Genomic DNA, 26,067 nt, shown 5'->3' on the forward strand with positions numbered 1-26,067 from the left:
CCACGGGGATGTGAGAGTAGGAGTAGATAGACAGAGGTTGGTTCTACTTTATTGCTTGGCTGGCAATGCAGTTGTTAGCTTTTCGAAGCGTATGTCCAATCCATTGCCACTGACGCCTTCGTATAATAGAGTCTATAAGTTCCTTTCCTGTCCTTCTATGAAGGACCTCATTTAAAATACGGTTTGGCCAAAAAAACATCAGGATGTTACGAAGACATCTATTTACGAAGGTTTGCAGCTTCCTTGTAATGGATGAAGTAACCTTCCAGGTGCTGCACTAATAAAGAAGTACAGATTCGACATTTGTGCGAAAAAGTCGAAATTCTTAAGCTGATAGATTTATTCGTCCAAATTTTTGACAACATTCCGAACGCCGCTTTCGTTTTCTTGATCAGGCAAATGTCATCTTGTTTGGTTCCTCCTTTCGATGGAGACGATACTTCCAAGGTATTAAAAGCTCTCCACTTTTTCCGCCAGTTGTGACGAAAAATTTGTTTGAAAGGATGGAAAGGTTCCAAGGCTGATCATTTTTGTTTTCCCGGTATTTATTTTCAGCCCCACAACCTCTGCTTCTCTCTCCACTCTTGTTTTCATTTGGTGGAGATCCATGATCCTATGAGAGAGTAAGCGAACATCGTCAGCGTAATCCAAGTGCTTTAAATAGGATGTACATCGTTAATCACCAAATAAAACAATATTGGCAACAGAATACAGCCCTGTCTGACTTGGCTACGGATTTCAAAATAATCTGACAACCTACCATCGTGCAGAACGTGGTACTTGGATCCATCATAATGTTGCTTTAATAGAAAATAGAAGCAATTAGTTATTCTGGGATCGCTATCAAAGGCCTTCTCGAAATCGATGAACAGCAGGTGTAGTGGTGATCGATGTTCAACGCACTATTCAATAATGATCCGCTGGGTATTAATATGATCAATATAGGAGGATCCAGCGTGGAATCCTGCTTGTTCGGCATCGAGTGTGGCCTCCAGGTGTTCTCTGATGCGTGCTAGTATAACTTTTCTGCTATTTTGGCAACGGCTGGTAGAACGCATGTTCCTCTCCAGTTTTCGCACTTTGTAAGATCTCCTTTTTTTGGGAGCTTGACGATGATTTCCTTCTTCCACTCATGGGGAAAGCTTTCGATGGTCCAGGCTTCTTTTATGAGCGGATGAAGCAGTTCGCTTGATGACGTTGGCGCTGTTTGTAAGAGCTCTGCGGGAATTCCATCAAGTCCTACCGCTTTGTTGGTATTAAGTGTTTTAATTGCGGCAACGGTGTCATCTTTACTTTGAGGTGTGGTACGGATTCGGGTATTAGTTTGTTCAGGCACTTAACAGGGCATCGGCTGCACGTTTTTTGCAAACACTCGGTTTAAAACCAAGGAAAAGTGTTCTCCTGACTTGCTCATTCACCGAACTTATCACAGTACCGTCCACTTCCTTCACTAGGTGTTGCTTTGAGCTGTGTGCACCGGCCAGCTCTTTGGTTATTGTGTAAACGGTCCTGCTGTCGCACCTGGTTGTAGCATCTGTCCGTCGACACCCACTAATCTTATGACAGGGCTTGTGTTCAAACATAGTGTAACCAATCACAGGGCCATTGGCGTTGCTGAAGTCAATGAACCTCTCACCATTATCATTGCAATTGCCGACTCCGTGAGCACCCATCACATGCTTTAGCCCGTTGTTGTTACTGCTAACCTTAGCATTGACGTCTCCTATAACCAAAATAATATCTCCTCTGGGAGTGTTGTTGTAGGCGGATCCTAGTTGACTATAACAGCATTCTTTCACTTCACCAAATGCGCGACGGAGTCAGTGCGTAACACTGCATAATGGTACTCTTCTCTGAAATTTAGCTTTGATAAGCCTTTCCCAAGGGGCTCCCACGAAATAAGGCTTCTGGATGGCGTTTTCGTTAGGAGTAACCAAACTCCAGCTTCTCATTCCAGAACCAATCTTTGTCCGGGTACCAAAGCCAAAAGTAGTCAACGAGTTATCATTAATCCGAGTCGTAATTTCGGTTTCTGTAGCGGGATGGAGTTCAGCTACGAAGAGTTCTAATCTCCGTAACCTATCCTGAAGATTCAGGAAACTTCGCCCTTGCAATTTTAGCTAACTCATGTATATAGGGATACACAAATCATTGCCCGGGGCCCCACGAGGAGGTAAAGCAAGAACTTCGACATGGCAAGAAAGTTGCATTGCTGGCCTAAACCAGGTTTTAAGCAATCACCAACTACCCTATCTGCCATGCCGCAGGCACCCCTCTATTAATCTACATCAAAAAAGATCCTAATGACTTTATAATAGAATTATCTTAAGACAAAAAGCTTACAATCCAAAAGAATCCCATTTGTCTGATAGGATTCAGCACAATTGCATTATTTAATTTCTTGTCATTATTGTTACTCAATTAATTCAGAAAACTAAATGAATTACCGCCAGTTCCTCATTCCACACACATGTTCCTTACTTCCGTCCATCATAATCACTTTCACTTTCAAAAACTAATGCGAATAACTTAAAAATGCATAAATTTCATTAAAAACTCGCTCGCTTCTTCCGTCTTCTAGCGGGACGGTAGTCTTTCTTGTCTCAATAATAATATTTTTCTCACAGATTTAATAATAATTACGTTTATAACATACTACCCGTCACGTCACGCGGTCGTGTCGCGTATCTTTGACGTTTAAAAAATTAGATAATAATGATGATTAAATTAAAAATGCACTATACGAGTTTGTGCTGTGCGTGCTGTCACGTTCTTTGTGTTCCTTCGGAACTATGACACTCTTGCCAAACCATAATTGTGGGAAACTTACCCCACAAAAGGTAACAACTTATTGTTGTTTATAATGTTCAACCCACCGCCGGAGCCGTCATCAAACTATCATCGAGTCATTCATCCCAAAGGCAGTGAACTATTCGAGTATAAATATGGATTTGTGACATAATAGCTACAACTTCATAAACTCGGAACCGAGATTGAATAAATTAATAAAGTGGTTATTATAATTATTGTCATTCAGATAATTTTTATTAGTCATTGGCATTTGACGTGCATTTAGATTCACTTCTTTTTTTTTACTGTTGGAGCAATGAAGAGTAATGAGAGCCAATTAATTGATTGTTATTTAAATTTATCTATGAAATTATGTTATTTAACTTTAACAACAATTTATTATAAAACAAAATTTGTATCATGTCTTTTAAAGGCCCAGGCATTAAATGGATCACTTCATGCTGTATGATGAGTTATTAGATGTAATTACATGGTTAATATTTAATATGGCTCATCAAGGTCTTCCCTCTGTCTCGTCTCGTTAGTTTTTATATAATTTATTTGCTTTAAGCATTATCCAATTATATTTTTATTAGTACCCATCTTACATATTAACCATGCAGCAAAAATTAATCTGTTAATCTACATATTAATTAATCAGTGTTTGGTAATTTCACTCTCAAAATGTAAAATGAAAATATTGCACAAAATCTGATGACAGAAGATAAAAATAACGTAAATTATGTATTTTTCGGTGTCAAACTAGTTAACCAAGGTTTTTTGTGGAAAGTAACAAATAACAAAATAATTAAATTTTAAAATGATACAATTTTCAGTCATTTGTTCTACAAGAATTGTTTTACAGTAGAGCGAGAGTTAGCATTTCTCGACAAAAATTGAAATTTGATAACAAACAGTTGTTAAAATGGTTGTTCTCTTGTAGTTTAATTCTAAGGGTGGCTCGTTATGAGATTTTATTTATAATGTTAGATTAAACACATATACATAAACATATACATAGATTTGTTCCTGATTCTCCCTTGATATAGTCAAAGCCAAGAGATCTTTCGTCCATAAATGCTTCCCGAGCTTAAACGGTTACGTAATCTTGTAACGAGCTTAAAAATTCTGAGAAATAAACCTTTTATGACAATTATTTTAACTCAGATCGGTCCTTAAAGTTTTTTTTGGAAAGAAGTTAAGAGAATTTTTTAGAATAATGTCTAAGTTTGTGATGAGAAATTGATTTTGGAATATGAATCGTAAATTTTCTAGTTCCGAAACGCAATTTTCTATTTATCCACAAGAATTCCGAAGAACGATAGTATAGACGCATTGTCCGTCAGTGCGTTATATGGGTATCAAGAAGGAATAGCAGTCTTTTGAATAAAATCGAAATGTACCGAACTTGACAATATTAATGCTGACATTATTCAAAGTCTCCTTCCTCTTCTACTTCCTCAAATCAACTCACATCATCAAGCAACGAGGAAAGAAAAAGGATTACATAAACATATTCTACCTTTTTTTATTTAAAGCTTTAAAGCTCCTATAAGCAGGTTTAGGATTTTGTTGACCTACAAAATTAAAAAAAAAGGCATAATAAATCACTTACATACTTACTAAAGGTGGCGCTACAGGCCGGAGCGGACCTTGGCCTCAACCAACATGCGTCTCCAGCCAGCTTGGTCCCTAGCAAGCTGTCTCCAGTTTCGCACGCCAAGTTGGTTGAGGTCTTCACCCACCTGGGTGCGCCACCTGCGTCACGGTCTTCCTCTACTGCGCCGTCCCTCGGGATTGGATTCGAAGATCTTCCGGGCTGGAGCGTTGATGTTTATTCGATCTTCATGACCTAGCCATGTTAGCCGTTGGACTTTAATTCTGTTAACTAGCTAACAGTGTTGCTGTACAGCCCGTACAGTTCGTCGTTATATCTTCTCCTCCATTGTCCAGCTTTGCAGACGGGACCAAAAATCACCCGAAGAATTTTTATCTCGAAGTATCCTAAGACACTCTCATCTTTATTTGACAGGGTCCAGACCTCAGCGCCATAAATGAGAACCGGGAAAATACTAGGAAAATAAACAAAAATACATCAAATTATAGTAGCATTGTACTATCAAGAGTTTTTAATGTTTTGAGGTAGCAACCTTCTTCGGTTGTGCCTTAGAAAGGGTTTGAAGTAGCTACATGATTTGTCAACTTCAGGTAAAATGAGTGGAGCACATTCAAAACTTTCAACCTTATTCACTTCATTATTTCCTGGAATTTCCTTCAATTTCGTTCTGTTTTTTGTAGGTCTTCATCTTCGAGACCGCTGACAACTTTTTTGAGTCGAGGAAGATAGTCCGCTGCCTTTAACTAAGTACACCAGCGAGTTTAAACCTAGTTTAAATGTAAATTAAAAGCAAAACGATTTCAAATTCAGTTTCAAACAAACTTACAGGTTGAGGTGGTAGTGGAAATTCAGGTTCCATATCCTTAAAAATAGCAATCCGAGATGGACTCTTTAGAAATACTTTTTTCAAGTTCGACAGGAAGGCGTCAACTTTTGAGTAGTGACTGCGTATGCTTGAACAAACTCTGTTTACACCGTGAGCAACGCTAGTTACGTGAAGCATTTTTGAGTAAAGAGTTTTGTCACTCTTCTTCATAAACGGTCCAGTGTATGTCACGAACAACAAAACCCTTGCTATCTTAAGATCATCGGGCCACAACAATAGTATCGAATAGTCAAACAGCTGGGTATTTAACTAAAAATTCTCAACGGTTTTCTTTTAATAGTAAACCAAGTTTTAGATATTTCTTAACAAAATTATATAAAAAAGCAAAAAAGTCAGAAAAAGGAAAATGGTGAAGAAGGGCGAAAAAGGAAATTATTATGGTATAAAAAGGCAAAATAAAAAACATATATTTGCAATCACCAGGGCTTGATACATGTTTGTTGAAATTCGATTTTATCTTCCGTTCAATAAAATCCTACCCCTGGTAACCAATTGACATAAATATAAATGTTGAAAAATATTTCCCTTCGCCTTTTTGTCTTTTGAATTTCGAGGCTATGTAAAAAACGCAACAGAGCTCATACGAGTATCTGGCAATACTACACATCATTTGAAAGGTCCATCATAACGTACAAAACTACGCTATGCGTGATTAGTTTGAATGTTCGTTCAATAGTTAAAGACGTGTAAACATGTAGTTTACTAACACCGAAGCTCGTTAAAGGCAAGTCCGCTAGGGACATTTCGTGAGATTAATTGTGTTTTGGAGGATGGTACTCTACCACTTTGAACCGTGGAGGAATGGTCTCGACGATTGAGAGCCAATGAAAACGAGACCATGGATAATCCAGCCGGTAGAAGACCGTTGACGTCGAATACTGATCAAATCATGGAAACGGTGAATCGGCCCAAACAGTGGCCAAGCCTTGAATTACGGCCAGGTAGGTTTGGCTGTGTGTTTTGTGGGATTGAAAGGGAATCATTCAATATGAGCTGTTCCCACTTAATTCTACCATCTACTGCGAACAACTGGACCGCTTGAAGCAGGCAATCGACCAGAAGCGTCCATAATGGGCCAAAAGAAAGCATGTTATGTTCCACCAGGCCAAGCACTTCGTTGATGACTCGTCAGAAACTACGGGAGCTTGAATGGGGGGTTTTATCGCATCCACCAAATAGCCCGGACATAGTGCCAAGTGATAACCACCTGTTCCTGTCCATGGCGAATGCCTTTGGTAGTGTAAAGTTGAATTCAAGAGAGGCTTATGGAAAATGACTGTCCAAGTTCTTCGCAAGTAAAGAGGGGGTATTATAAAATCGCCTTCTAGATGGAAACAGATTATCAAACAAAATGGCGCATATTTGAACTATTTCCGATCACTGTAACACTTTTTAAAAAGAATTGAATAAAGAGCAAATAAGCAGAAGGGAGATATTTAACAATCTTTATTAAAGAAAATAATTCTTGACTTTCAAGTTAGGATTCCAGTCTGGACAAAGTTATGTTTCAGCTTTGCTTAATCTGTCCCATGCCATGAGACTTGATTTAGACAACAAATTTACTGCTGTGATAGCCTTGGTTGACTTTTCAAAGGCATTTGATTGTATGGATTCTAATCTTCTCTGTGATAAACTCACTAATTATTTCAACTTCTCTAAAACCTTATTTATTCATATTTGACTAATCGTCTTCAAACCTTATCTTGTAATGTTTAACTGACTTCTTTTCTTTCTGTTCATACAAATGTCCTTCAAGAATTCATTTTGGGCCTATACTATTTAATTTGTTTGCTAATGATTTGTCTTCTGTTGTTTTTTCTTTTCGTCAATATCATATCTACGGTGTTAGTTATATATTAGCTTTAGTGAGACCAAGATTAAGCCAAAATGAACATTAATTTACAGGTTATACGTGATTGGTCGACATGCAATTGAATTGAACGTAATCCTGAAAATATAGAACAAATAAGGCTTTTGCAATATCGAATATAATATAAACTTAAACCTGAAAACTTCATTTACATTGCATTTAATAATTCCATAATTGAATTTGTTAATCAAGTCGAAAATTTAGGATTGATCTTCAACAAAAGGCTAACTTGGGATACCCAAGACTATACTGCGAATGTTCGTCATGACTAAATCTGAGGTGGTGCAATCGAAAAATGCAACTACAAAGTACTAACAAGAGTAGCTGACTTACGTATATCTGAACACCTTAGACTTTACATATCTTCAGAGTAAAAAATCCAAAGGTGTGATTTTGCGCTATTAAGGGTGCCAAATTTCCTTTGAAAAAACTTGAGATTTTGAGCTCGCAAAATAATTCCTCTACAAGTCTAATTATTTCATGGGCTGTATGGCTCGTAGTGCCGTCTTGTTGAAACCAGAGCTAACCACAACTATAGGCTTGAATTTAATGGTACACTTGGGGTTAGTCATCGGTCCAAATACGGCAACTTTGTTTATTAAAGTTTTTGTATAAAGTCACCTTGCTTCAATTTTTCATCCAGTAATGGAACAAAGTATGTGCAAACAAAAATTATTGAGTGCAATTTATTAACTTTTACCTAAAAACACGAAAAATAGTTTTTTCTAGTTAAGTATATTTTATACTTAATTTCAAGACTTAAATCTTTTTTATAACAAAGTGTTTTTTTAAAAATTGAAATTTTAAACCAAGTTATAACGCTTGCCCCACTGTTAAATTTATGATTTTGTTAACTTTGCGATGTTTAAGTTAATTTCACTGAAATTATGTCTGCGCAGGTTGTATACAATGCATGTATGTATGTACGTATATTTTAAAACATAAACATTTTCGTAAATACATTCATTAGTATGTATATGAGTAAAATTATGTTATGAAATATTAAACCTTGATGAGTTTATTAAAATCTGCAGCGTTTTCGAGCAATGCAGTTTTATGCAAAAAGATAAAGTGGTGGAAAAATATTGCATCATGAGCTTTTTATCTACATACGTATCGAGATGAGAAAAATAATTTATTTTACATTTTTAATCAAAAAATCCGAACGCATTACGTGTGCACCAGGTATACGCAGTATGCGTGTCGAGTATAAAGTGCGTAATTAAGATGGAAGAGGGTGAGATAAATATTAATTTGTGTAACTGACCTTAAAATAGTAATATTCCTTTACTGGGTTGTCCGTAAGGGCAACATTTAAATCTACCATCAGCTCACTCTTTTAGCAGCTATCAGTGTTAGTAAAAATATAGTTAATGAATAATGGTTTAAAAATAAAAAATTACTTCTCAAATATTCGTGCAATTATATCAACCTAAAATAATACTATCAAAATGTGTTGAAAAGACTTTGAAAAGAAAATTGGAGGGTTGTTGAAAAATTGGTCAAATACCTATTCTATGAACTAAAAATGCTAAAATCGACCACAGAAATATTTCACATTTATAATAATTTTCTGATAACGTTTTTGATATATGATAGAAGTTTTGGAAAAATAGAAGTGTTAGTTTTTTTTAGTAAAATTGAAACCTACGTAGATATTAGTCAAAAACTACTAATTTCTAAAAGTGGAATCTTCGATTCGAAAAAACGCAGGATTTACAAATTTATTATTTATTAGAAAAAGTATTTTAAATCGATGTCTTAAAGGATCGTATTGGATGTGTTGTGTTAATATATGTACGTGATCACATTTAATGCAAACTTAGATCTGTTTCTGAAGTTGGTAGCGCAATTAAATATGTTTTCGTAGATTTATAGCAAGCATGTTAAATTCAATGGTTAACACGGGCCAAAACAGCAGGATCTAAATTTGTATGGGCCGCAAAAATAAGAAAAGATTTTTGAATGAAACTAAATTTTTTAAAGAAAGAACAAAAAGAAGAACAATAGCAAAATTAATTTTTTCTGGCAGACACTTGGCATATCTTTTCTGTTACCATCTTCTCAACTTGTGGTGAAATTTTGTTGGCAGTAATTACTTTTAAAACAGACCCCAAATGTAAATCAGTTATTCTGGATCTTACAGGTGACTAATTTCATTTCATCAGTGAAAATAACTGCTCGCATCGATATAGTTGCTTCCAAACATACAAATGATTTCATAAGCCAATCTTCGAATCTTCTCAAATCTGACTGGCAAGTACCTGTAAAATTCAGGTATCCCAACTTCATTAAACTTAGATATCAGATCGGAGTCACATTGGATTTCGATTACCTCCATTTGTATTTGGTTAGGTTATCACTGTATATTTATAGAAAAAAACGATGAAAATAAAGAAAACTTGTCTTTCAAAGAATCAAAATCTTCGAAACGTTTTTCAAATTCATTTCTAAGCCTTAAAATTTTCTCTTCGTATTTGTAGTAAGACACTGTTTCACTTAAACTAAGTTTATACATATTGCATATAGGAACATGCGTCAAATTCTCTTCTCTTTAGTTTTTTTTCTCAAAGATCTAGCTTGCAGTTGAATGATTTAACATGGTCACACATTTTCGGAGTGATCTGATCTGTTCCTTGTAGTTTTAAGTTTAAGTCGGATAGATGTTTTGTTATATCAACCATCCTGCAACCAGACAGAATCATAAAACATCCTTGTGTCTTCATTTTTACTTATCAAAAATTGATATATTTCTGCTTTCAAGTCCCAGAACCGTTGAAGAACCTTTGAGCAAGATAGCCAACGTACCTCAGTACAGTATGTTAAGCCGGAATATTCACTTCCTAGTTCACTTAAGAAATCCGAAAACTGACGCTGATTTTAGCCACGTGATTTTATAGAATTTATAATTTTTTTTAGAGGTTTCAACACATCTTTCATGTTCATTACTTTTGTGCACAAAATCCCCTGGTGGATAATACAATGCGTGTGATAAATGTTTGATGCGTGTGATAAAAATTGATTTCTGTTGCAACAGATGGTCCTTCTTCAATGACTGGAAAAAAACAGCAGTTTTGTAGCAATATTACAAAGCAACATCCGTGAATCAAATGAAATCTGTCTATCTCATTCTTACCAACAGCTCCTTACAGCCATTTTTATGTTTTCATTGTGTGTGTGCATGCGTACAATTAACGGTGTTGAATTGAAGAAATTAAAAACATTTTCATGGGATTCCCCGGTTTGTTTTAAGTGTGTTCATGAATGTATTTTTGTTCGTTTGGAGAAAAATTTAATGTTCAAAATTGGAAAATACCTGCAAGTTGTAAATTAAAGATTGGACCGCAAAAATATTTGATGTGGGTCGCATACGGCTTGTTGGCCGCGAGTTTGACATGCCTGATTTAGAGTATGGTGATAATAAGCTACTTATAGGAACAGTATGTAGTACAGAGCTAACAAATATGTTAGCCTTTAGCATTGTGTTTTAGGGGAAAACCCAGTTCCGCTATAGGTACAGCTCCGATTAAGATTACTGAAGACATAATAAAGGGTGATTTTTTTGAGGTTAGGATTTTCATGCATTAGTATTTAACAGATCACGCGGGATTTCAGACATGGTGTCAAGAAGAAAGATGCTCAGTATGCTTTGACATTTCATCATGAATAGACTTACTAACGAGCAACGCTTCCAAATCATTGAATTTTATTACCAAAATCAGTGTTCGGTTCGAAATGTGTTTCGCGCTTTACGTCCGATTTATGGTCTACATAATCGACCAAGTGAGCAAACAATTAATGCGATTGTGACCAAGTTTCGCACTCAGTTTACTTTATTGGACATTAAACCAACCACACGAATGCGTACAGTGCGTACAGAAGAGAATAGTGCGTCTGTTTCTGAGAGTGTTGCTGAAGACCGTGAAATGTCGATTCGTCGCCGTTCGCAGCAATTGGGTTTGTGTTATTCGACCACATGGAAGATTTTACGCAAAGATCTTGGTGTAAAATCGTATAAAATACAGCTCGTGCAAGAATTTTCAGTGAATGGGCCCTAGAAAAGTTGGCAGAAAATCCGCTTTTTTATCGACAAATTTTGTTCGGCGATGAGGCTCATTTCTGGTTGAATGGCTACGTAAATAAGCAAAATTGCCGCATTTGGAGTGAAGAGCAACCAGAAGCCGTTCAAGAACTGCCCATGCATCCCGAAAAATGCACTGTTTGGTGTGGTTTGTACGCTGGTGGAATCATTGGACCGTATTTTTTCAAAGATGCTGTTGGACGCAACGTTACGGTGAATGGCGATCGCTATCGTTCAATGCTAACAAACTTTTTGTTGCCAAAAATGGAAGAACTGAACTTGGTTGACATGTGGTTTCAACAAGATGGCGCTACATGCCACACAGCTCGCGATTCTATGGCCATTTTGAGGGAAAACTTCGGAGAACAATTCATCTCAAGGAATGGACCGGTAAGTTGGCCACCAAGATCATGCGATTTGACGCCTTTAGACTATTTTTTGTGGGACTACGTCAAGTCTAAAGTCTACACAAATAAGCCAGCAACTATTCCAGCTTTGGAAGACAACATTTCCGAAGACATTCGGGCTATTCCGGCCGAAATGCTCGAAAAAGTTACCCAAAATTGGACTTTCCGAATAGACCGCCTAAGACGCAGCCGCGGTCAACATTTAAATGAAATTATCTTCAAAAAGTAAATGTCATAGACCAATCTACCGTTTCAAATAAAGAATCGATGAGATTTTGCAAATTGTATACGTTTTTTTTTTGTTTAAAAGTTCTCAAGCTCTTAAAAAATCGCCGTTTATTAGCAAAAGCCATCGATATATAACTTTACTAATGATTTTGGACTTTTCAAAAGCCTTTGATACTGTTGACCACACTAATCTTTGTAAAAATTATCTACGTTGTATCAATCTTTAAACCCTCCAGTATAACTGGTTAACTTTTTCCTTCAAGGTATGAAGGAAGCTGTTACATGGCAATCTATCAACATTTTTCCCTACAAGCAAAGTAGGGCATTCCACAATGCTCGATTTTCGGTCCTCTTCTATTTCCCTTAAATATCAGTGAACTTTCTCAAACAGTTTCTGAAATAACTGCTTTTTATGCTGACGCCTCTTTTTAAATAAATAAAATAAATTTGGTGGCGCAACAGTCTGTTGAGAACTAGAGCCTAGCGACTCTCTCTCAACCATTCCTGTGTGAGAATACTGTTCTCAGGGATGGAAGGGACCTACAATTTAAAGCCGAATCTAAAGGGTTTATTTGAGAAAGCACTGTTTCATGGCAAGAATTACTCTTCGAGGAATTGTCAATTCCTCGCAAGAAGCAGTACCCGTGAAAAAAAAAAAACTTTAGATGGTACAGGCATTGATCGAGCCCAAGACGTCTGGCCAACACATTGGTATACATCAATACATCACCTAAAAGAAGGCTAATGCTTCTGAAAACCATAATAGATCTACTATTGCAAGGATGTGACCTTCTTGCGAGTAAGCTGATGGGAACTAAATGTGGCATTTGATATTATAGCTATACACATATGGTGGAAAAAGATTTGATCATGTTTCTCTTTTCTCAAAATATAAATGGTATTTCATTTGATAATTTGATCAGCTATCGAACTTTAATTATGTGAGCTATGTTCGCTATAAGTCTTCTTACGTTTACTCCAGAATACGGATCTTGCAATCTCATTTCACGTGTGTAACGTTTAACCAACAATTTTTATCAATGCAGCGCGGCTAATCTACATCGAAAAATAAGAGTATAATTAAAACCTTGAATTGTTTTAAGAATAAACTTAAGACATACTTTTCCTTACAATAATACTTAAAGAATATAAATGTTTTGAATTTTTTCTAAATGATAAATTTAATTTGTATTTATTTTATTTAAATAAAGCTGTGATAAATTAACAATTCAACGCTTGCATTAGTTTATTAGATATTGAATTTAAATACATAAGCATGCCAATAGAAAAAAGAGGCTGGGATGCGACCCACACTGATAACTTCCCATCCCATCTAAAAGTAAAAGTTTATTTTAAAAATCTAGTTTCCTTAAACAGAATATTAGTCAAAAAAAATACTAATTTTAGTAGCATTTCTTACATTTTTATAATTTGGATGAACGAAATTAATTTGAGAGATATCAAGAACCTAACATCAATTTTTACCAAATTTGCGTACTATTTTTTGTAGATTTTATTTTTTTTATGAAAAACGGACTGTTAAATTTTTATAAAAAAAAACTACTGAATAACGAAAATAATATTTCCTGATAAATAAAAAAATTTGAAGACAATATTTCTCATTTTTAAAAGCTTTTTGAGTCGTAAGTAAATTTTTACCAAGTTTTAGTACTGTTTTTTTGTTAGGTTTTTATTTTATTTTTTTGTAAGAAAAACTGTCAATTAGATTTTTCTCAAAGTTTGACTGAGTGTTGACACCAATATTATTTATTATTAAAGTAGTTTAAAGCCAATATCTCAAAGTTTGGAAAAAATATTTGTGTCGAAAATCAATTTTTACCAACTTTTATTTATTTTTTTGTTTATTTTTTTAGTTTTTGTAAAAAAAACTGTCGATTCCATTTTTTCAAAATTGTTCAGAATGTTGAAAACAATATTTCTTATAAGTTAAAATTAGTTGAAAACCATAATGTAAAATTTTTGAAAAGATACTTGTGTCGAAATCATTTTTTACGATCTTTTGTTAATTTTTTTATTTTTTTTTGTACAAAAACTATTTGTCTCCGAATTTTACCAGATTTTAAAAACGTTAGTTTTCGTTGCACAAAATTGTTTTGGAGATAAAATCATTTTGTATTGGTAAAATTTTCGAGGTGACAAATTTTTTTTTCAGTTTTTTTGATTACAAAAAAAAACCGTTAAATGATTTTTTTTTTCAAAAACTATATTTGTTTGGTATCACATTATCTCTAGCGTTTTTGGTTCATTTGATATTTAGTGTTAACCAAAATTCACTTTTTTTAAACTGCTATGGAAAAAAAAAAACCACCATGCAATTTTCTTGAGAGCCCTTTCTGCATCTTTCTGCCTTATTATCTGTATAACAAAATTAATTTGAAGTCAATATCTCTTCTGGTTCTTGAGCTATGAACGACAAAAAAAAACGTCGCAAACTTTCTTTAAATCTTTTATTTCTACTCTAGGGACCTTGGAACGACGAGAAATGTGAAAATTTTCAATTTGACAAATCGGGCCCATTACAATTAAACACGTTTAAATAAACATTGTAGATATTTTGATTTTCAAATGATTGATGGTTAGTTTACAGGCGGTAGAACAACAAAGATGACTCATGAAATTTTGTTGTGACTGAAAGTTTTGTTTAATTTTAAACTTTTTTAATAATGCTAATATATAACATCTTCTTAAACCAAGAAAGATCTCTTGAAATTTTTTCCTACAAAGTTGCCAAGCACAATATAGACGAAAACAGATGATTTATCTTTTCGTTTTTCCAAAAGTTTCCAAAATTTAAATCAATATTTATCTCTTTATCAATGGTTGGGTTTGTTAATGCAAGGTTCAAAAATGTCATACCTTAAATAAATTTGCAATTAACAAATAGCAACTAATTGGCATGTACATAATTCAATGTAGCCTATAATGTATTCTCTAACTATTTTTAAGAGCAATTTTAAAAAATCTGCTAATTGCACTTTAAACAAAAAAAATGTATTTCACTAAACCTCCTCAAAAAGAATTCTCAATCAAACCATTCACCAAAAATAAAACTCGTCCCAAAAGGCTGACCCATTTTCATTTCTCCTATATCCGGTCTTTTGTGAAATTCGTTGCTCTTTAATTTTGAATTCTATTGAAATCTAAAACATCCAACATTTCCTTTGTTATATTCAATGTATCCCCTACACATGTTTTCAAAGCCTTCAAATTGATAAAACTAGGCATTCTATAGACAGATACCTTCATAGGTTCATAAATAATAAAATATATCTCCAAAAGTGAATCTCATCTAAATAGTCAAGTGATAAATGATACACCAAAAGCACAAAGTCACACCAAATGCATTTGGTATTGGAATGATTAATAAATCATTCAATTCAACTTCCACACATAGCAATTTTCGAAAATAGTCAACAAACTATTTTCGAGAGTATTTTGATGGCCTATTTATTGTTAATACCCAAGGTATACCAACCAACCGACCGACACGGACCAACAACTAACTTTTGTACGAATGGACGCAATTGAATTGAATTCCCTCAAAAAGAGGTCCTCACTCCATAAGAGCACCTCGTTTGGTTGCCATTAAATGAAAAACTTAGTGATTTATCACTTTTTCCGAGAGTCCAAGTTTTGTATAGCACTTCCACAATTATTGTTGTCCAAAAGTCAAGTTCTGTTCTATATGCATAGATACGTTTTGTATCTTTATAATGTAGGAAATGTTAACGTCCGTCACCAAAACCGAGAGAACCAAAATGTTAGATTGCTCGGTCGAAGGACCAAATTTACACCCAACAACATGCGTTTTTATATCGCCATATAGAATGTGTAAACATTAATTACACTTGAAGTCCTTCCAGTTGAAATAATAGGCTTTGAGCATTCTAATTCAATAAATAATCGTCCTTACATAGATAGAGATGTTGGTTGGTTGGTTGCTAGGATGTTAGCCTCCCCTCAACCACGGAAGAATTCCAAAGGCCGGAATTCGGATGGAAACTATAAAGTATGGTTGGTTAGCTGTTCTTGTTAGCTGAGTCCGGGTCCTTCATTTCCTCCATATGCATTTGCAACCAACTCTCTCTTCTCCCTATATATACTGAGAACAGAGCGAGAAGGAGGCTTGTTATTCGAGGACTCAGGATTTTGTGTTGATGGTGTGACATTGATTAAGTTGTAAATGAAGATGGAATCCTGCTCCGAGCGAGCATCAAAGCAAAAGCAATTTCATCGCTCATTTCAATTGAGAAGCATCACAGATTTTCATTCAAAAAGGACACTTCAAAACATTCCTCTCCATATATGTATGCATGTGAGTATTCGCATGGATGAATTATCCTTAAATGCGCTTATACGTTAATAATGAGTTCTTCCTTCCTTCCTTTTCCTTTCCTTTCCTTTCTTGTGCACTTTATGTGATGATGATTATGATTATGGTGTTGTATATTATGGCATCGTATGAGTTTATGGGTAGAATAAACTAAACCCGTGAAGGACTTTGGCTGGGAAGCTTCGGTTTAATCTCATAATAGTATGGAAGCTTGGTGAATAGGTTTCCTCCGAGGAATATTTTCCACACTAATGCATTAGGTAGGTACATTTGTTAAATTAAAGTATGTGCTACAGGAAAAGGTGCATTAATTTTCTTTTGGCGAATTTAATTTATATAATACAAGTAATATATTTTAAAATAAAATAATTTAATATTGTATATTTTAAATTTGATGTTTAAATAAGTGATAAGCACTGTTACATCAAAAAACTGGTACTGCTACAGTCTGTATGTACAATCTAAGGTTTTTAATGGATTTATGAATTTGTCTATTACCCATTCGTCGTTTATCGACATAAAATTATTGCTCCCCTCTTTTCCTGCCATTGCCATAAAACCGATTAATGTTTTGTATGCGTTCAAGACGATTTTTAGTTTAGACAAAGCTCAGGTCATCATAACATTTCATCATAATTTATATTACCACTACTCAATTCTTTGAACAGTCTCTTTTTTATCCATCAAATAGTATTTATTTTAAGCTATAAAACGTCAAAATAATTAACTGTAAAGCGGCTAATTAGAACTCAGTTTAATTTCTTGCTTAGCTTTGACAATGAAACTGTCAGTTTAAGGATTGAGACTAACTTCCTAACGTCCTGTGTGAACTAGGGCCTCACCCAACAACATCCTCCATCTAGCTCGGTCCCTAGCTAACTGCGCTCCAAGTTGTGTGAGGTCACCTTCCACTTGTGCGCGCCACCTGATCCGCGGTCTTCCTCTACTGCGCTGTCCTGTGGGTGTGGATGCGAATACTTTCCGGGCCGGAGCATTGGTTTTCATGCGCTCTACGTGACCCAGCCATCTTAGTCGTTGGACTTTTACCCTTCTGGCTAAGTCTACGTCGCTGTACAGCCCGTACAGCTCGGCGTTCCATCTTCTCTTCAACACTCCTTCGATGCATACGGGACCGTAGATCAACCGAAGAACTTATCTCTCGCAACGACCCAAGGTGCTTTCATCCGCTTTTGGTCATAGTCGATGCTTCCGCACCGTATAACAAGACGGGGATGATAACGGTCTTATATAGCAACGCTTTGGTCCCTCGAGAGAGCATTTTACCACTCAATTGTTTTCTTAGCCCAAAGAAACAGCGGTTAGCAAGAGTAATCCTGCTTTTGATCTCAGCGCTGGTGTTGTTTGCTGCGTTTACAGCGGAGCCTAGGTAGACGATATCCTTGACTACCTCAAAGTTACGTCTGTCGATGGTGACGTTTCGACCAAGCCGTCTGTGTTGTATGTCCTTTCTTGGCGACAGCATGAACTTTGTTTTGTCCTCATTAACCGTTAAACCCACTTTTGCCGCCTCTGCCTCAATACACACAAAATTGACATCACGCTGAGTTCTGCCGATTATGTCAATGTCATCAGCATGTGCATTGGAAAGACTATTAAGAGATAGTGCCTCTAGTGTTGACGTGTGAGCTCTGCACTATTCAAATACGATGTTAAAAAAATCACATGACAGTGCATCACCTTGTCTAAAACCTTTTTCGACATCGAAAGGTTCTGTTAAGTTGTGTCCAATCTTTATGGAGCAGCGTGAATTCTCCATGGTCATAATACACAAACGGACGAGCTTAGCAGGGATGCCAAAATGTTAAGTAGACTGATTCCTCTATAGTTGGTGCAGTTAAGAGGGATTTTTTTTCAGGATCGGGCAAACAATGCTGAGGTTCCATTCATCGGGCATGCTTTCTTCCGAACATATCTTACAGTTAAGTTGATGCCTGCTCCTAACCAACTTATCTCCAACTGCTTTAAAGAGTTCGGCATTCAAGCCATCCGCTCCCGCAGCTTTGTTGAACTTCAGCCTAGATATGGCAGGACGGGATTATTGGCTTTCGTCGTATTGAATGGATCATCCTGCCTGACAGCGAAATACGGTTCGTCGTCACCGTTATACAGTCTGCAGAAGTTGTCCTTCCATATCCTCAGCATTGCCTGCGAGACTTTCGTCTTTGCAGCCTTCGGTTCTGTGAATTTCGTTTCACCTGTTCATAAAACTTTCGAGCTTCATTCCTGCTTTTAAACCTCTCAACATCTTTGACTGCACGCTTCTCATGGCCTCTCTTTTTCCTTCTGAGTAGTCGGCGTTCCTCTCGCCTTCTCTGCTCATAGAGTTTATGAGGCGAGAGCACCTCCTCCTTTTGGCTGCATTTGCCTGCCGACATTCCTCATCAAACCAGGGGTTCCTTGTTAATGGCTGTTTGAAATCCAGCACATCACAGGTGACTTCTCTGATTGCATCTTGGCAATGTTGCCACTGGTTCTCGATACATTGTGTAAGCGGCAGAGAACTTCGATAGAGGTTACTTGTAACTCGATCGAATTTGGCGATTGTAGCCGTTCGACGTAGTTCCTTCTTCCAGCACATCCCTGTTTTTCCTTGGGTCTGGAAATCCGAAGTGCTACCTTGGCTACAACGAGGTAGTGGTCCGAGTCCATGTTAGCTCCTTGGAAAGTTCGTTCATCCATGATGCTGGTTGACTGTAGATTGATCTGGAGAAGTCCAAGTTCCTTTGAGGATGTGGAAGTGTGGAAAACGCGTACTGGCTACCATGACGTTTCGCCCCGCAGCAAAATCTATGAGCCTGAATCCGTTGTCGGAAGTGTTGTCGTGCAGGCTGTTCTTCCCAATTATTCCACCAAAGATGTCTTCCCTTCCTAGTTTGGCATTTAAATCGCCCAGGACTATTTTAATATCGTAGCTAGGACAGTGCTCATATGTTTTGTCTAGGGGCGGGAAGAACATATCTTTGGTGTTGTCGTCTTACTCTTATGTGGGGGCGTGCGCTTATATCAGGCTAATGTTTTCGAATTTAGCCTTGATGCGTATGGTCATGAGGCGCTCATTGATGTACCTATAGGTCAAGACTTCTTGCCTAAGTCTGGCTCCAATGACGAAGCCGCACCCAAATAAGCGCTGTTGATTTTCGTGGTAGCAGTCACCATAGTAAATATCGCAGTTTTTCATCCTCTTTTTGCCCGGCCCATCTCATCGTATTTCCTGGATGGCGGTGATGTCTGCTTTATAGCGGTGTAGGGCCTCGGCTATCTCTTCGGGCGCACGTGGTCTGTTAAGGGACCTAACCTTCCACGTTAATATCCGAAGTTGGTGGTCCTTAATTCGTTTGCGTTGGGTGTCAACAGTAAATCCGTCCGTATCCGAGGCTTGTTGGTGCTTCGCAACTATGAAGCTTTTACGTGGCTAAGAAGTCACTCCGACGTCACAACCCCCAACGTGGAGGGCCAGATCCTAAGTATAAATCCAAGGATAGGGAGCCGGATAAAACCGCTCCTTATCGGCCTGGGCTCCGAATAAGTCGAAGGAGCCCTATAAGGTGCTTAACTAAGTAGTTCAACCTTACTGGAACTGTAGACAATTTTCAAGTTACTTGACATTCAGCCATGACTTGAATCAGCTGGTCTGTCAGATACCTACATACCCCAGAAATTCTGGATACCTTTGGATTCCTTTTTCGAAATTTCAACTGTTTTTATCAGCTGTTATTTTACACGTAAAACACTAAGTTTCCGGATACCCTATCTGTCTGTGATTGAAAAAACTCTATTGTCTCAAAATGAAACAACAAATAATTTGGAAGTATTACTATTAGAAAAAGATGTCTGTGAGTTTCTATTCGCTGAAAGTAACAGATTAAAAACCTGCCATCAACGTTTTGACGTATTTTGTTTCTTTTTATTCATTAGAAAAAATATTTATTTTAAAAGTAAAAAATTTCTTTAAATTTTTAAAAATGATAAATTATCTTTCTTAAAGTTGTTCTCAAATGAAACTTTTTGTTTTACTTTTTGACAGAAGAAAACTTCTAAAAGTGAGTGTATATTCTTGTAAAAGTTGATTTTTGTTTTAATGTGGACACACCTTAAGAAATCCAAAAGCTTAAGATTTAATTATTTGTGGCGTGAGTTCAGAGTCTCGGTTGGATTTTGTAAGAAAAGTCCATAATATTATTGCATTTGACAGTTTTCTATCTATCTGTGACATTTAACTGTCAAATTCTATTTGAAGTACATTTTTTTTATTTTATTGTTTGGTAGGGACAAATGACAGTTTCGAATACTAAGCAGATATTTTAAACTCAGTCAGTACTCTCTTAAATGCTGTTGAGCTGACAGCAACCAAATATCTTTTAATCAAAAATCACTGTTGTCAGATTCTAACAATTGACAGTTTTACTTATCAAAGTCATTTTTGAATTGCGTGCAGAAAATATATTACTCAAATGTCACAGCTTCATTGGATGACAGTATAGTTTCTGCATAAATTAAGCGTATTTCTTTATAAGTTCAGAGCAGAGAACTGACAAAAAAAGAACAATTTTTGTTTAAGCTCAAAGATATCAAGGCGCTATGTACTCAGACTCTGCCCTGAGCTTAAAAAGAAAAACGCCTACCGTCACATAAAGTTGTAAGTTCCTAAAATTTTGATACGTTTTGGAACATTTTTCTACTGACAGATGTGATATAATTGCATATGATGACACTCTTCCATTTTTTAAGCAAAAGTGTATATGCGGGTTAAAAGAATAAAACACAATGTAATAGACTGCCAATCTGACGTCTAGCAGGTATGTTTGTTTTCATTTATATTACTCATGTCACTGTCAGAAAGATTTAAAAAATGGTTGCGTTCGTAGTGATATAGCTATAAGGTTATGAACTATTAAACTATGGTTCAGACGTTTATTTTCTTTTGTCAAACATACTGTTCCTTCATTTTCCTGAGTTGAAGGACATTCAACTTTACCTCAGACACAACAAAACTAACTGAAGCATTTCAATTAAAGTGACACTGCTTGGTTGTGTCAGAAAAGCCAAAACTCCATTTTGCTGTTTTGTTTTTTTCACATTCATTTTGTCTTTGAATAATAACGATTATATCACACTCGGGTTTACTTCCTTACTTCTCTACTCCATATTATTACAATCTAAGCTCTCGACATGTCCTTAAAGCTTGGAGAGTTGAAATTCCCGACGGTTTATATGAATCTATCTATGCTTCTTCTCTCTACTAATAGTATGCGCATTCATTAATGTGGTGCTTTTCATTAAGTACTTTACCAAACGAGAGGAGACTTTGTTTTGTTGGCTTATACTCGAGTATGTGCTATGCCTAGCTTATACAACAACTTCTATATGTTTAGGTATAGATACTGTTGCGCTGATCTTCTTTTATTTTTATTTTAAGTTTTTTTTTCTGCTCTGAAGTTATATTGATATGTATTTGCGACAGTTTAATGTCAACAACACCGGAAGGAAATGAAAATAAAATGGATAAGGCCAAGTCATAAAGGCAAAACTAACATCAGACAAAAGGGCTGTACGACATATGGTTTCAGCTAAGGGGGAGAGTTTATAGTTCTGCCTACCTTAATACACTATAGAATTTAAAATTTATCGACATCGGATGCCGACTGAAAAGCCAGACATATAGTTTTTGCGAAACTTTAATATTACAGTGATGCCAAATAGGTGATAGCTTTAAGATTTAAAAAAGGAACAGTATGTTTACCTGTGCTCCAGGGGTATCCTAACATGTGTAGAACATAGTGGACAATTTTGTATAAAATAGTCGGAGATGTTTCCTATAAAATTGAGAGATTCTTATGTGAACAGGCCTTAAGTGAAATCTGTAAGAAAATTGGCACTGTCTTAACTAAAATGGCGAATCTTCTAAGCCATAATTGTTTGTTTACATGAAACTCTTTTCCTGACAGTTTATTTGCTTATTGGTAAGAGAATATCAGACGAGTGTTTAAAAAACTTTATATTTTCATAAAATGAACTGAGTTTGGCATCACTGTTTTAATTCTGTGTTGTCTTATTTCGTCTGGCAGGAATGTCTCATATGTGTATGGAAGACATTAAGGATATATTTTGTCGTTGCACAAAATATTATCGATTGTGCTTATCTCCGAAAACCAATTTTTCGAAAGAAAAGGATGCGACTACGGCAACGGCAACGACAACGTCCACGACCACGACTATACGATGATGATGGCTATGGCGGCGGAGTTGTTGATGATAGGTAAATGGATTTATGTCTCGATGGGACTAAAAACTTCCTTTTTGGCTGGCATAATAAAGGTTCATTGAATTTCTAATGGTCTGCTATACTATAGGTATATAGCATATAAATGAAGGTACCGTACCGGAACAGGACACATCGTAATGGAGTGACAAGTGCTGAAAGGGATTTTGCCACAAGTTTATATACCACATAAGATGATTCATATAGATATATGGTATGCATGTGTTTTGAAAACATTGAATAAATATTTTCTGCTTTATAAACTTACAAAAAGGATGCCAGGGAGAATTCGACTTTACCTCAAACTATCGTCCATTTCGCATATAAAATCCATGCAGAAGTGAGGTAGAGATTTTTGTCTAAAATCACTTAAGCAATATTGTGTGTCTCTGTCTCTGAAGCCGATTCCCTTAGAGTGCAAGCATTAAATATACATTGAATACAGTGACGTGATTCTAAAATGTATTCATTGTATTTCAATTTTCCGATATTGGTTTAAGGTTTTGTAAAATTTTTGACACTCCCTTAGCGGTAGTTCAGTGCTGCAGAGTGTAAAGACAGTGAGATCCAAGCGGATTGTAGAGTCTTTGAATCCGAAAAAGGCTACATTTTTAATGTTTTTTTTTTTGAGTGGAAACTGAATAACACAGTAACATAATAACACAGTTCCCTTTACAAAATATTGAATTCAGGTCAAAATCATGCTTAGAAGAAATTCAAAAATAAACAGGTCGTAGATTCAAAATTTACCAAGAAACATTATTTACAACATTTAGTAGGAATGTTTACATGAAAAATCGGAACCAAATTTTCCAAAGCAACAAAATTCTTCCAAAGGACCGTAAACTTTAGGTACGGTGTTAAGGTCACAGGGGCTTTAAAGAGACACATACTTGTAAAAAAAATTCCAGAAACAACGCCGCCTTTCATGGTGCCCTCTAAATCTAAATTCAGGTCCTCTAAATCGAAGGAAAGTGAAAGGCCTTCAGGCTGGTGACACTATCTTCCTTACTTACTTAAGGTGGCGCTACAGTTCTGTGTGAACTAGGGCCTCACCCAACAAACTTCTCCATCTAGCTCGGTCCCTAGCTAGATGTCTCCAGTTTCGGGCTCTAAGTTGGGTGAGGTCACTTTCCACTTGTGCGTGCCACCTGATCCGCGCTCTTCCTCTACTGTGTTGTCATGTGGCTGTGGATTCGAAGACTTTCCGGGCCGGAGCATTGGTTTCCATGCGCTCTACGTGACCCAGCCATTTAAGTCGTTGGACTTTTACCCTTCTGGCTAAGTCTACGTCGCTGTACAGCCCGTACAGCTCGTCGTTCCATCTTCTTCTCCACTCCCCTTCGATGCATACGGGACCGTAGATCACACGAAGAACTTTTCTCTCGAAACGACCCAAGGTGCTTTCATCCGCTTTTGTTATAGTCCATGCTTCTGCATCGTATAGCAAGACGGGGATGATAAGGGTCTTATATGGCAACACTTTGGTCCCTCGAGAGAAGACTTTACGACTCAATTGCTTTCTTAGTCCAAAGAAACAGCGGTTAGCAAAAGTTATTCTGCGTTTGATCTCAGCGCTGGTGTTGTTTTCTGCGTTTACAGCGGTATCCTAGGTAGATGAAGTCCTTGACTACCTCAAAGTTACATCTGTCGATAGTGATGTTTTGACCAAGAAGTCGATGTTGTAAGTCCTTTCTTGACGACTGCATGTACTTTGTTTTGCCCTCATTAACCGTTAAACCCATTTTTGCCGCCTCCACCTGAATACTCACTAAAGCCCCATTGACGTCATGCCGAGTTCTTCCGATTATGTCAATGTCATCAGCATATGCTATCAATTGGACAGACTTTTGAAAGATAGTGCCTCTAGTGTTGACGTGTGAGCTCTGAACTATTCTTTCAAGTACGAAGTTAAAAAAATGACAGCATAATAACCCATCACCTTGTCTAAAACCATTTTTGAGATCGAAAGGTTCTATTAAGTTGTTTTCAACCTCTATGGAACAGCGTGAATTCTCCATGGTCATCCTGCACAAACGGACGAGTTTTACGGGGATGTCAAAACTGGACATGGCTCTATACAGCTCGTCATGTAGATGCTGTCATATGCGGCCTTGAAATCGATGAAAAGATGGTGGGTGTCGATTTGGTGTTCTTGGGTTTTTCCAGGATTTGCCATAATGTGAATATTTGATCAACTGTGGACTTAAACCCACACTGATAAGGACCTATCAGGTTATTGACGATGGGCTTTAGACGTTCACATATTACGGCACAGAAAATTTTATAGGCGATGTTAAGTAGACTGATTCCTCTATAACTGCTGCAGGGAGACCCGCTCCTTTTTTCAGGATCGGGCAAACAATACTGAGTTTCGATTCATCGGGCATGCTTCTAACCAACTTATCTCCAGCCGCCTTAAAGAGCTCGACAATCAAGCCATCCGTTCCATTGGCTTTATTAGACTTCAGCTTAGATATGGCAATCTTAACTTCGTCTAAGTCGGGAGTCGTCTATGTTGAATGGATCATCCTGTCTGACAGCGGAACTCGGTTCGTCGTCGCCATTATACAGTCTGCAGAAGTGGTCCTTCCATATCCTCCGCACTGACTGCGGTTCCACTATGATGTTTCCACTTTCGGCTTTGCAGCCTTCGGTTCTAGGTTTATGTACCTGTGAATTTCGTTTCACCTGTTCATAAAAGTTTCGAACTTCATTCCTCCTTTTAAACCTCTCAACATTTTCGACCGCGCGCTTCTCATGCCCTCTCTTTTTCTTCTGAGAAGTATGCGTTCCTTTCACGTCTTCTGCTCATAGAGCTCATGAGCAGCTCTCGTCCTTTTATGCAGCGCTGCTTTGCATGCCTGTTGTTTCTTGCCAGTCGTTCCTTGTTGGTGGTTTCTTGAAACCCAGCACGTGAGAGCCAGCTTCTGTGATTGCATCTTGGCAATGTTGGCACTTGTTTTCGATACATTGTGTTATCGACAGAGAACTTCGAGAGAGGTTACTTGTAACTCGGTCGGAAACGGATTTGGCGATCTCTGGCGATTGTAGCCGTTCGACGTTTTACCTTCTCCCAGCACCTCCCTGTTTTGCCTTTGGTCTGGAAATTCGAAGTGCTACCTTAGCTACAACGAGGTAGTGGTCCCAGTCGATGTTAGCTCCTCGAAAAGTTCGTAAATCCATTATGCTGGAGGCGTGCCTATCGTCGATCGCAATTTGGTCAATCTGGTTGACGGTAGATTGATTTGGAGAAGTCCAAGTTCCTTTGTGAATGTTGAGGTGTAGAAAATACGTACTGACTACCATGACGCAAAATCTATGAGCCTGAATCCGTTGTCGGAAGTGTTGTGGTGCAGGCTGTTCTTCCCGATTATTCCACCAAAGATGTCTTCCCTTCCTAGCTTGGCATTAAAATCGCCCAGGATTATTTAATATCATAGCTAGGACAGTGCTCCTCTGTTTTGTCTAAGAGCTCGAAAAACATATCTTTGGTGTCGTCGTCTATCTCTGCTGTGGAGGCGTGCGCGCATTTCAGGCTAATGTTGCCGAA

The 26,067-nt window shown here is 37.0% G+C and overlaps 1 protein-coding gene across 1 annotated transcript in view; it reads left to right on the plus strand.

Annotated features, from left to right (window-relative positions):
- Positions 1 to 26,067, plus strand: part of LOC129940018 (uncharacterized) — a 286,224-nt gene that overhangs the window by 121,066 nt on the left and 139,091 nt on the right. The window lies entirely within an intron of this gene.

This window comes from Eupeodes corollae, chromosome 1, assembly GCF_945859685.1.
Source record: "Eupeodes corollae chromosome 1, idEupCoro1.1, whole genome shotgun sequence".
Lineage (NCBI taxonomy): Eukaryota > Metazoa > Arthropoda > Insecta > Diptera > Syrphidae > Eupeodes > Eupeodes corollae.